We start from the raw sequence: 12,484 nt of genomic DNA, 5'->3' as shown, positions 1-12,484 counted from the left end.
TTGCTGAAGGTAAATTTCTATGGTGGGTAATTATGACATAACATAGTGGGAGACATATATATTGATAGGATTTGATATTGTGAAAATTTGGTACTGTAAATTATAATAGAATGGTGTTAAAACGAGACGTGGATGTTAAAGCAGAACATACACACATATATATATATATATATATATATACATATATACACATACACACACATACATACACACATACATATACATATATATATATATATATATATATACATATACACATACACATATATACATACATACATACATACATACATACGCATGCACACGCACTCGGGGGGCGGCTAAGCAATTTTAAGTCTCATTAAAAAATCTCATGGAAAAAAGTGTGATGGGTAGAAATTAGACAACTGAGTTGATTTCTATGTCCTCGTTGAGGCCTCCAGGCGTGAGGGTGTCTAACGTATATATCCAAAAAGTTTCCCTCTCGCAGAGACGTTTGAAACGTTCTGCGAGGGGGAAGGATCCAGGTATCTGTTCAAGGGCCCATACTTGCATGCCCTCTGTGGACCCTTGATGGTGTTCTTTAAAGTGTCGTGGGATAGTGAGATTGGAGTCCCCTTCTACTGATCGGCGATGTTCACCAAACCTTTTTCTTAGGGTACGAATGGTACGCCCTATATAAAGTAGGTTGCAAGGGCAGCGGATTGCATATATTACAAACTCAGAGGAGCAGTTGTAGAACTCTTTTAGTTGGTATGTGTTGCCCTTTGTGGTAAAAGATTTTTGGCGGTGTTGGACAAATTTACAGGTGAGACATTTTTGTTTCTTGCATTGGTACATGCCCTTCAGGGTGAGGAATGTCCTGAGTGGCTTTGGTTTGTTATCGGTTTTTAATTTGCTCGGGGCAATAAAACTTTTTATGTTGCGTGCTCTACGATATGTTATCTTGGGGATATCTGTTATGGAGGTTTTTAACAGAGGGTCTTCTAGAAGGATACTCCAATGGTTTTTGAAGATTTTTCCCATTTTTTTGTGTTGGGAGTGATATTGAGTAATGAATCTGGTGCTGTGAGTTTGGGAATGGACAGTCGGTTTGTTCGGTGTGGTTTCATGTGGTTGGGGTGTGACCGGGTGTGTTTCTGGCTGGGTGTCCAGGAATTTGGTGAAGGCTTCATCTACTAGGGTGGGGGGATAGCCTTTGTCTTAAAATTTTCTTTTAAACAGAGTGCCCTGCTCGATATAATCTGAGTTGTGAGTACAATTTCGTTTTAAACGATTAAATTGACTCTTTGGGATATTGGTGATCCACCTTGGGTGGTGGCAACTTTGGAAGTGTAAATATGAATTTCCTGCAGTGGGTTTTATGTGGTTTCTTGCGAAGATGGTTTTATTGATATGACAGAGTTCAAGATCTAAAAAGGGTAAGGTATCTGGACTGGATTCAAAAGTGAAAGATAGGCCTAGATCATTAGCGTTACAGTGTGAGACGAAGTGGTCTATGGGTGGTCCGGTGTTGTCCCATATGATGATAATATCATCTATATAGCGACCTATGTATATAATATGCTCTGTATATGGATTGTTGTTCCAAATGTAAAGAGTTTCCCAGAAGCCCATTGTCAGGTTTGCATAGCTAGGTGCAAAATTGGCACCCATAGCTGTCCCTTGGGTTTGTAAGTAGAATTTTTTATTGAAGGAGAAGTAGTTGTGGGTGAGGCAGAACTTTGTGGAATCTAAGATAAACTCTGCTTGTGCAGTTTTTAGGGATGGGTCTAGGGCTAAGAAATGTTTTACTGCCTGAAGGCCAACAGCATGGGGAATTGAAGTATAGAGGGAATTGACATCCAAGGACACCCATTGGTAGGTGGGCTCCCAGGAGTAGGTTTTTAGGATCTCTAGTAGGTGTGTACCATCTCGTATATAAGTTTGGAGATTTTGTGCCAGTGGTTGCAGGAAATGGTCAATGTAGATAGAAAAGGGTTATACTTTCCATTGCGGCAACAATTGGTCTCCCCGGGGGATTCTCTGAATTTTTATGTATTTTGGGAAGGTGATAGAAATAGGGGGTGTTATAATATGTTTTGGATAGAAAGGAAGCTTCTGCTTTTGTAATAATATTATCTCCAAGGGCTCGTTTTATGAGTGCTTCAGCTTCTATAGAGAAGAGGGGGAGCGGGTCACTTTTTAAGGGCTTGTATGTATTGTTATCGGAGAGTAATCTGTTGGCCTCATTCAGATAGTCTTCCGAATTCTGGATTACTATACCACCTCCTTTGTCTGCTGTTTTGATGACAATAGAATTATTTTTTGCTAGATTTTGGAGAGCCCGGGCTTCTTGTGGGGTGAGGTTGTTCCTGTGGTGATGCAGGGGGGAGGGGGGTGGCCTTAATTTACAAAGTCGTTTGATATCTGCATACACAACCTGGTAGAAACTTTGTATGTAAGGGCCTTTTGCCTGGCTGGGGTTGAAGATGGATTTTGGCCTAAGAGGAGTGTGTTTTATTGGGGGGGAATCTGGTTGATAATAAATGCAAGAAGTGTCTGAGAGACTAATGGTGGTGACGGCGGGGTCTTCATTCATATTGTATAATTCTTCCAAAATGGCTAGGCAGGGATCATCTTGGTATATATTTTTTGTACATAAAGGAGAGGTATTGTTAATACTGGGTATTGTGGTATTGTTGGGATTTTCCTTATTGGATTTGATATTAAAAAAGCGTTTCACTGTGAGATTACGTATAAATTTGTTTAGATCCACAAATAAAGTGAAAGGGTTGGGCTGGCTGGTGGGTGCAAAGTTGAGTCCTTTATTAAGTAGAGAGATTTCATCTGGGACCAGGGTATGTGAAGAAAGGTTGTAGATTTTTATAGTTTGGCAATCTTTTCTTTGGGTTTTGTTTCTTCTCCCCCCTCTTCTGCCTCTTCTAGTTTTCTTTTTTGTGCAGGTTGAGGGGTTGGGACTAAAAAAGACTGGTCGTCTGTCTGTGTGGGAAACTCGAGAGGGCAATTTTGGACTATTTGTGAATAGGTTTTATATTGACCCATTGGAATGTTAGTATCATGTGTGCTTTGGAGAGACTGTTTTGCAGGAACATCCGGAGTGGTTGTATTGGAGGTAACCTGATTACTCTTTTTTGTGTGTCCTGGAGGGGTATTATCACCTCTATTGGTATTGTTTTTATTACTATTTTTGTGTTGGTTGGGGGTGTTTGTTAGTTTGTTATTAATTGCACTGTCAATAGGAGTAGTGGTATATTTTCTATTTTGTAGGGTTTCCATATTTCTTTTTGGTTTTCTATACCGTTTAGGTTTTGGTTGTGAGGTGTGGGGGCTGTTCTCCCTTATGGGTTCTGGATTGTAGGACGATATGTGTTGTGTTGGTTGGTTGGTGTGTTTTGAGTATGGATGTTGGGAGGGATATTGGAAGGGAGGTATAGGAGGGTGGTGGGTTTTGAAGGGCCGAAAGGACGGTGGAAATTGGATCTGCATTAGAGGCACTGGAGCAGAGTTATTGGTTTTCCATTGGAAGACCCTTTTGTTGTTGTAGTCATCCACATCTCCTCTCATTTTTTGGAGTTTTGCCTTAATTAGTTTATCTTCATCTAATTTTGTTTTTTTCTTTAGTAGATCTAGCCATGTGCTGGGAAGGTTTGGTGTCTCCTTAGTGAGGTTTAGTATCTGATTTTTTAGTTTTTCTGAAAGAGACGTGCTTTTGAGGTCACGCTGTTTCAAAATTATATTTATCCATTTTTGGGAACAAAATTCAGAGATATGTTCCCATTCGGTTTGGAGATCGGGTGAGAGGAAGGCACATCTAGTTTTTATTCTGAGGCCCCTTGGGGTAATTTTGGAGGAAAGGTAGTTTTCAAGAAAAAACTTGTCCCATTTTTGGTGATTAAGTGTTATGATTGAATCCTCAATTTTTCTAAATAGTGTGCATAATTTCATATATACATTCTCTCCTATTTTGAAATGCACCTTGAAAAAGTATTTTGGGAATTGCGAAAATAATTCATCTAAAAAAACGTATTTGGAATGCTCTACTGATTGAAGCATGTCCATTGTGAAAAAAATAAAAAAAATAAAATAAAAAAAAAATAAAAAAAAGGGGAGGGAAAACTGGAAAAATTGGAAAGAGTAATAATGAGAGGTATAAAAAATATATATAAAAAATATATATATAAAAAATAATAATACTAATAATAGTGGATAAAAGATAAAAGAGATATATAGAAAAATAAAAGATATATATATATATATATATATATATATATAAAAAAACAAATTGATTGATTGTTAGGGGAGGGGGATGTGGATGTGTGTGTGTGGTATTGTTATGGGAGTATCTGGGCAGGTCGATGCGCTTGTGTAACTCTTCTGATGTGAGTGGTATGTGTATACACACGTGGGCGCATGTGTGTATGTTTTTTTGTCCATAAAGCAGAGCTGCAGGCACAAACTTCTAGTGAAAGTACAGAGTAAGAAAAAATTGTTTTTTTGTGCGTTGCGCTGCTGGATTATATATGTCCTGGATGGGGGGAGTGAGGAAGGGAAAAAAGAGGGGGGGTTTTTTATGGGGGAGGGGGAAAAGGTTTGGGGGAAAAAAACGCTGAAGTTGGTAAATTGGTGTGGCGGATTTAGGGATGTCAAGTCTGCTTGTCACAGAGTTTTGCAATCCTTGCTATGTATGTCAGAAAAATGCAGCAGAAGTAATGGATAGCTGGCAGGATCACAAATTATAGTCCACAGTTACTGGTTGTGGAAAATAGTCATAGGAAGGGGATGATTTCTTTAACACAGGCAGGTAGGCAGCATGTTCAAGGGTAGAAGGTACCTTGTAAAAGACATATAAACAGAAGAAAAAACAGCGCCAATCTAAGTGCAGTATTGTTGAATCAAAGACATTTAATTTGTGAAGTTATGCACTCACACTCTACCAGAAGGTTTCAGGCACATCATGTATCTAGAGGGCATCGCAGGGCTCTCGAGGAGAAGCGGTAACTCGTTCGGCTGTATCTCTCGTCCGATGGCGCCGGTGGTTCCCAGCGTCGCACGGCTTGGTATAACAGCGTCAGGGAGGTCCGTTCGTCGTTACGTTGAGGGGCGCACTGCGATGACGTTTCGTTGTAGTTTACGTTGCACGCGTTCGGAGCATACGTGCTCCTTCATCAGGCATCTGGGTTACCATGTTTGGAGTGGTTTATATAGGGAAAGGGGGCAGTTCTAATTGGTCGTTCGGGTTTAGGTTCCACCTTATGGGGCGGAGCTGTTCCGACCAAAGCATGGTGTTGATTGCTCATGTGTTGCAGGCTGGTTGTATGTGATTATTGTGTGTGTGTTCATCAATGTATGTGGATACAAGTTGGATAGTGTGGACAAGATGTGGGAAAAAGTGATAAGAATTGGAACTTTTTTATTTATTTACTTGTTTTAAAAATTGTTTTAAAAAATTATGAAAATACTTGTTAAAGGTGTAAAATAGAAGTGGATTTTGTAAGAATTAAAAGAAGGTTGTTAAAGGTTAAAAAAATACATAGAAAATACTTATAAAATATATATATATATATATATATATATATATATATATAAAAGAATTTTTTTTATATATATAAAAAAATATATATAAAAAATATATATAAAAATTATAAAGAATCAATAAAAATAGAGGTAAAAATAATAAGGATAAAATTAAAATAGGAAAAAGAATAACAATAAAAATAATAATAATAACAATAAAAATAAAAATAAAGATAAAAATAAAAATAAAAATAAAAATAAACATAAGAATAAAAATAAAAATAAAAATAAAATAAAGATAGAACTAGGAATAAAAATAAAAATAAAAATGAAAAAGGGGCAAAAAATTGTTAATTAAATTGCTGAAGGTAAATTTCTATGGTGGGTAATTATGACATAACATAGTGGGAGACATATATATTGATAGGATTTGATATTGTGAAAATTTGGTACTGTAAATTATAATAGAATGGTGTTAAAACGAGACGTGGATGTTAAAGCAGAACATACACACATATATATATATATATATATATATACATATATACACATACACACACATACATACACACATACATATACATATATATATATATATATATACATATACACATACACATATATACATACATACATACATACATACGCATGCACACGCACTCGGGGGGCGGCTAAGCAATTTTAAGTCTCATTAAAAAATCTCATGGAAAAAAGTGTGATGGGTAAAAATTAGACAACTGAGTTGATTTCTATGTCCTCGTTGAGGCCTCCAGGCGTGAGGGTGTCTAACGTATATATCCAAAAAGTTTCCCTCTCGCAGAGACGTTTGAAACGTTCTGCGAGGGGGAAGGATCCAGGTATCTGTTCAAGGGCCCATACTTGCATGCCCTCTGTGGACCCTTGATGGTGTTCTTTAAAGTGTCGTGGGATAGTGAGATTGGAGTCCCCTTCTACTGATCGGCGATGTTCGCCAAACCTTTTTCTTAGGGTACGAATGGTACGCCCTATATAAAGTAGGTTGCAAGGGCAGCGGATTGCATATATTACAAACTCAGAGGAGCAGTTGTAGAACTCTTTTAGTTGGTATGTGTTGCCCTTTGTGGTAAAAGATTTTTGGCGGTGTTGGACAAATTTACAGGTGAGACATTTTTGTTTCTTGCATTGGTACATGCCCTTCAGGGTGAGGAATGTCCTGAGTGGCTTTGGTTTGTTATCGGTTTTTAATTTGCTCGGGGCAATAAAACTTTTTATGTTGCGTGCTCTACGATATGTTATCTTGGGGATATCTGTTATGGAGGTTTTTAACAGAGGGTCTTCTAGAAGGATACTCCAATGGTTTTTGAAGATTTTTTCCATTTTTTTGTGTTGGGAGTGATATTGAGTAATGAATCTGGTGCTGTGAGTTTGGGAATGGACAGTCGGTTTGTTCGGTGGGGTTTCATGTGGTTGGGGTGTGACCGGGTGTGTTTCTGGCTGGGTGTCCAGGAATTTGGTGAAGGCTTCATCTACTAGGGTGGGGGGATAGCCTTTGTCTTCAAATTTTCTTTTAAACAGAGTGCCCTGCTCGATATAATCTGAGTTGTGAGTACAATTTCGTTTTAAACGATTAAATTGACTCTTTGGGATATTGGTGATCCACCTTGGGTGGTGGCAACTTTGGAAGTGTAAATATGAATTTCCTGCAGTGGGTTTTATGTGGTTTCTTGCGAAGATGGTTTTATTGATATGACAGAGTTCAAGATCTAAAAAGGGTAAGGTATCTGGATTGGATTCAAAAGTGAAAGATAGGCCTAGATCATTAGCGTTACAGTGTGAGACGAAGTGGTCTATGGGTGGTCCGGTGTTGTCCCATATGATGATAATATCATCTATATAGCGACCTATGTATATAATATGCTCTGTATATGGATTGTTGTTCCAAATGTAAAGAGTTTCCCAGAAGCCCATTGTCAGGTTTGCATAGCTAGGTGCAAAATTGGCACCCATAGCTGTCCCTTGGGTTTGTAAGTAGAATTTTTTATTGAAGGAGAAGTAGTTGTGGGTGAGGCAGAACTTTGTGGAATCTAAGATAAACTCTGCTTGTGCAGTTTTTAGGGATGGGTCTAGGGCTAAGAAATGTTTTACTGCCTGAAGGCCAACAGCATGGGGAATTGAAGTATAGAGGGAATTGACATCCAAGGACACCCATTGGTAGGTGGGCTCCCAGGAGTAGGTTTTTAGGATCTCTAGTAGGTGTGTACCATCTCGTATATAAGTTTGGAGATTTTGTGCCAGTGGTTGCAGGAAATGGTCAATGTAGATAGAAAAGGGTTATACTTTCCATTGCGGCAACAATTGGTCTCCCCGGGGGATTCTCTGAATTTTTATGTATTTTGGGAAGGTGATAGAAATAGGGGGTGTTATAATATGTTTTGGATAGAAAGGAAGCTTCTGCTTTTGTAATAATATTATCTCCAAGGGCTCGTTTTATGAGTGCTTCAGCTTCTATAGAGAAGAGGGGGAGCGGGTCACTTTTTAAGGGCTTGTATGTATTGTTATCGGAGAGTAATCTGTTGGCCTCATTCAGATAGTCTTCCGAATTCTGGATTACTATACCACCTCCTTTGTCTGCTGTTTTGATGACAATAGAATTATTTTTTGCTAGATTTTGGAGAGCCCGGGCTTCTTGTGGGGTGAGGTTGTTCCTGTGGTGATGCAGGGGGGAGGGGGGTGGCCTTAATTTACAAAGTCGTTTGATATCTGCATACACAACCTGGTAGAAACTTTGTATGTAAGGGCCTTTTGCCTGGCTGGGGTTGAAGATGGATTTTGGCCTAAGAGGAGTGTGTTTTATTGGGGGGGAATCTGGTTGATAATAAATGCAAGAAGTGTCTGAGAGACTAATGGTGGTGACGGCGGGGTCTTCATTCATATTGTATAATTCTTCCAAAATGGCTAGGCAGGGATCATCTTGGTATATATTTTTTGTACATAAAGGAGAGGTATTGTTAATACTGGGTATTGTGGTATTGTTGGGATTTTCCTTATTGGATTTGATATTAAAAAAGCGTTTCACTGTGAGATTACGTATAAATTTGTTTAGATCCACAAATAAAGTGAAAGGGTTGGGCTGGCTGGTGGGTGCAAAGTTGAGTCCTTTATTAAGTAGAGAGATTTCATCTGGGACCAGGGTATGTGAAGAAAGGTTGTAGATTTTTATAGTTTGGCAATCTTTTCTTTGGGTTTTGTTTCTTCTCCCCCCTCTTCTGCCTCTTCTAGTTTTCTTTTTTGTGCAGGTTGAGGGGTTGGGACTAAAAAAGACTGGTCGTCTGTCTGTGTGGGAAACTCGAGAGGGCAATTTTGGACTATTTGTGAATAGGTTTTATATTGACCCATTGGAATGTTAGTATCATGTGTGCTTTGGAGAGACTGTTTTGCAGGAACATCCGGAGTGGTTGTATTGGAGGTAACCTGATTACTCTTTTTTGTGTGTCCTGGAGGGGTATTATCACCTCTATTGGTATTGTTTTTATTACTATTTTTGTGTTGGTTGGGGGTGTTTGTTAGTTTGTTATTAATTGCACTGTCAATAGGAGTAGTGGTATATTTTCTATTTTGTAGGGTTTCCATATTTCTTTTTGGTTTTCTATACCGTTTAGGTTTTGGTTGTGAGGTGTGGGGGCTGTTCTCCCTTATGGGTTCTGGATTGTAGGACGATATGTGTTGTGTTGGTTGGTTGGTGTGTTTTGAGTATGGATGTTGGGAGGGATATTGGAAGGGAGGTATAGGAGGGTGGTGGGTTTTGAAGGGCCGAAAGGACGGTGGAAAATGGATCTGCATTAGAGGCACTGGAGCAGAGTTATTGGTTTTCCATTGGAAGACCCTTTTGTTGTTGTAGTCATCCACATCTCCTCTCATTTTTTGGAGTTTTGCCTTAATTAGTTTATCTTCATCTAATTTTGTTTTTTTCTTTAGTAGATCTAGCCATGTGCTGGGAAGGTTTGGTGTCTCCTTAGTGAGGTTTAGTATCTGATTTTTTAGTTTTTCTGAAAGAGACGTGCTTTTGAGGTCACGCTGTTTCAAAATGATATTTATCCATTTTTGGGAACAAAATTCAGAGATATGTTCCCATTCGGTTTGGAGATCGGGTGAGAGGAAGGCACATCTAGTTTTTATTCTGAGGCCCCTTGGGGTAATTTTGGAGGAAAGGTAGTTTTTAAGAAAAAACTTGTCCCATTTTTGGTGATTAAGTGTTATGATTGAATCCTCAATTTTTCTAAATAGTGTGCATAATTTCATATATACATTCTCTCCTATTTTGAAATGCACCTTGAAAAAGTCTTTTGGGAATTGCGAAAATAATTCATCTAAAAAAACGTATTTGGAATGCTCTACTGATTGAAGCATGTCCATTGTGAAAAAAATAAAAAATAAAAAATAAAAAAAAAATAAAAAAAAGGGGAGGGAAAACTGGAAAAATTGGAAAGAGTAATAATGAGAGGTATAAAAAATATATATAAAAAATATATATATAAAAAATAATAATACTAATAATAGTGGATAAAAGATAAAAGAGATATATAGAAAAATAAAAGATATATATATATATATATATATATATATATATAAAAAAACAAATTGATTGATTGTTAGGGGAGGGGGATGTGGATGTGTGTGTGTGGTATTGTTATGGGAGTATCTGGGCAGGTCGATGCGCTTGTGTAACTCTTCTGATGTGAGTGGTATGTGTATACACACGTGGGCGCATGTGTGTATGTTTTTTTGTCCATAAAGCAGAGCTGCAGGCACAAACTTCTAGTGAAAGTACAGAGTAAGAAAAAATTGTTTTTTTGTGCGTTGCGCTGCTGGATTATATATGTCCTGGATGGGGGGAGTGAGGAAGGGAAAAAAGAGGGGGGGTTTTTTATGGGGGAGGGGGAAAAGGTTTGGGGGAAAAAAACGCTGAAGTTGGTAAATTGGTGTGGCGGATTTAGGGATGTCAAGTCTGCTTGTCACAGAGTTTTGCAATCCTTGCTATGTATGTCAGAAAAATGCAGCAGAAGTAATGGATAGCTGGCAGGATCACAAATTATAGTCCACAGTTACTGGTTGTGGAAAATAGTCATAGGAAGGGGATGATTTCTTTAACACAGGCAGGTAGGCAGCATGTTCAAGGGTAGAAGGTACCTTGTAAAAGACATATAAACAGAAGAAAAAACAGCGCCAATCTAAGTGCAGTATTGTTGAATCAAAGACATTTAATTTGTGAAGTTATGCACTCACACTCTACCAGAAGGTTTCAGGCACATCATGTATCTAGAGGGCATCGCAGGGCTCTCGAGGAGAAGCGGTAACTCGTTCGGCTGTATCTCTCGTCCGATGGCGCCGGTGGTTCCCAGCGTCGCACGGCTTGGTATAACAGCGTCAGGGAGGTCCGTTCGTCCGTTCGTTGTTACGTTGAAGGGCGCACTGCGATGACGTTTCGTTGTAGTTTACGTTGCACGCGTTCGGAGCATACGTGCTCCTTCATCAGGCATCTGGGTTACCATGTTTGGAGTGGTTTATATAGGGAAAGGGGGCAGTTCTAATTGGTCGTTCGGGTTTAGGTTCCACCTTATGGGGCGGAGCTGTTCCGACCAAAGCATGGTGTTGATTGCTCATGTGTTGCAGGCTGGTTGTATGTGATTATTGTGTGTGTGTTCATCAATGTATGTGGATACAAGTTGGATAGTGTGGACAAGATGTGGGAAAAAGTGATAAGAATTGGAACTTTTTTATTTATTTACTTGTTTTAAAAATTGTTTTAAAAAATTATGAAAATACTTGTTAAAGGTGTAAAATAGAAGTGGATTTTGTAAGAATTAAAAGAAGGTTGTTAAAGGTTAAAAAAATACATAGAAAATACTTATAAAAAATATATATATATATATATATATATATAAAAGAAATTTTTTTATATATATAAAAAAATATATATAAAAAATATATATAAAAATTATAAAGAATCAATAAAAATAGAGGTAAAAATAATAAGGATAAAATTAAAATAGGAAAAAGAATAACAATAAAAATAATAATAATAACAATAAAAATAAAAATAAAGATAAAAATAAAAATAAAAATAAAAATAAAAATAAACATAAGAATAAAAATAAAAATAAAAATAAAATAAAGATAGAACTAGGAATAAAAATAAAAATAAAAATGAAAAAGGGGCAAAAAATTGTTAATTAAATTGCTGAAGGTAAATTTCTATGGTGGGTAATTATGACATAACATAGTGGGAGACATATATATTGATAGGATTTGATATTGTGAAAATTTGGTACTGTAAATTATAATAGAATGGTGTTAAAACGAGACGTGGATGTTAAAGCAGAACATACACACACATATATATATATATATATACATATATACACATACACACACATACATACACACATACATATACATATATATATATATATACACATATATACATACATACATACATACATACGCATGCACACGCACTCGGGGGGCGGCTAAGCAATTTTAAGTCTCATTAAAAAATCTCATGGAAAAAAGTGTGATGGGTAAAAATTAGACAACTGAGTTGATTTCTATGTCCTCGTTGAGGCCTCCAGGCGTGAGGGTGTCTAACGTATATATCCAAAAAGTTTCCCTCTCGCAGAGACGTTTGAAACGTTCCGCGAGGGGGAAGGATCCAGGTATCTGTTCAAGGGCCCATACTTGCATGCCCTCTGTGGACCCTTGATGGTGTTCTTTAAAGTGTCGTGGGATAGTGAGATTGGAGTCCCCTTCTACTGATCGGCGATGTTCGCCAAACCTTTTTCTTAGGGTACGAATGGTACGCCCTATATAAAGTAGGTTGCAAGGGCAGCGGATTGCATATATTACAAACTCAGAGGAGCAGTTGTAGAACTCTTTCAGTTGGTATGTGTTGCCCTTTGTGGTAAAAGATTTTTGGCGGTGTTGGACAAATTTACAGGTGAGACATTTTTGT

The sequence above is a fragment of the Lithobates pipiens genome, unplaced genomic scaffold (genome assembly GCF_037356315.1).
Source record: "Lithobates pipiens isolate NorthernLeopardFrog02 unplaced genomic scaffold, aLitPip1_a1.2 Scaffold_13, whole genome shotgun sequence".
Lineage (NCBI taxonomy): Eukaryota > Metazoa > Chordata > Amphibia > Anura > Ranidae > Lithobates > Lithobates pipiens.
This window is presented reverse-complemented; position numbering follows the sequence as displayed.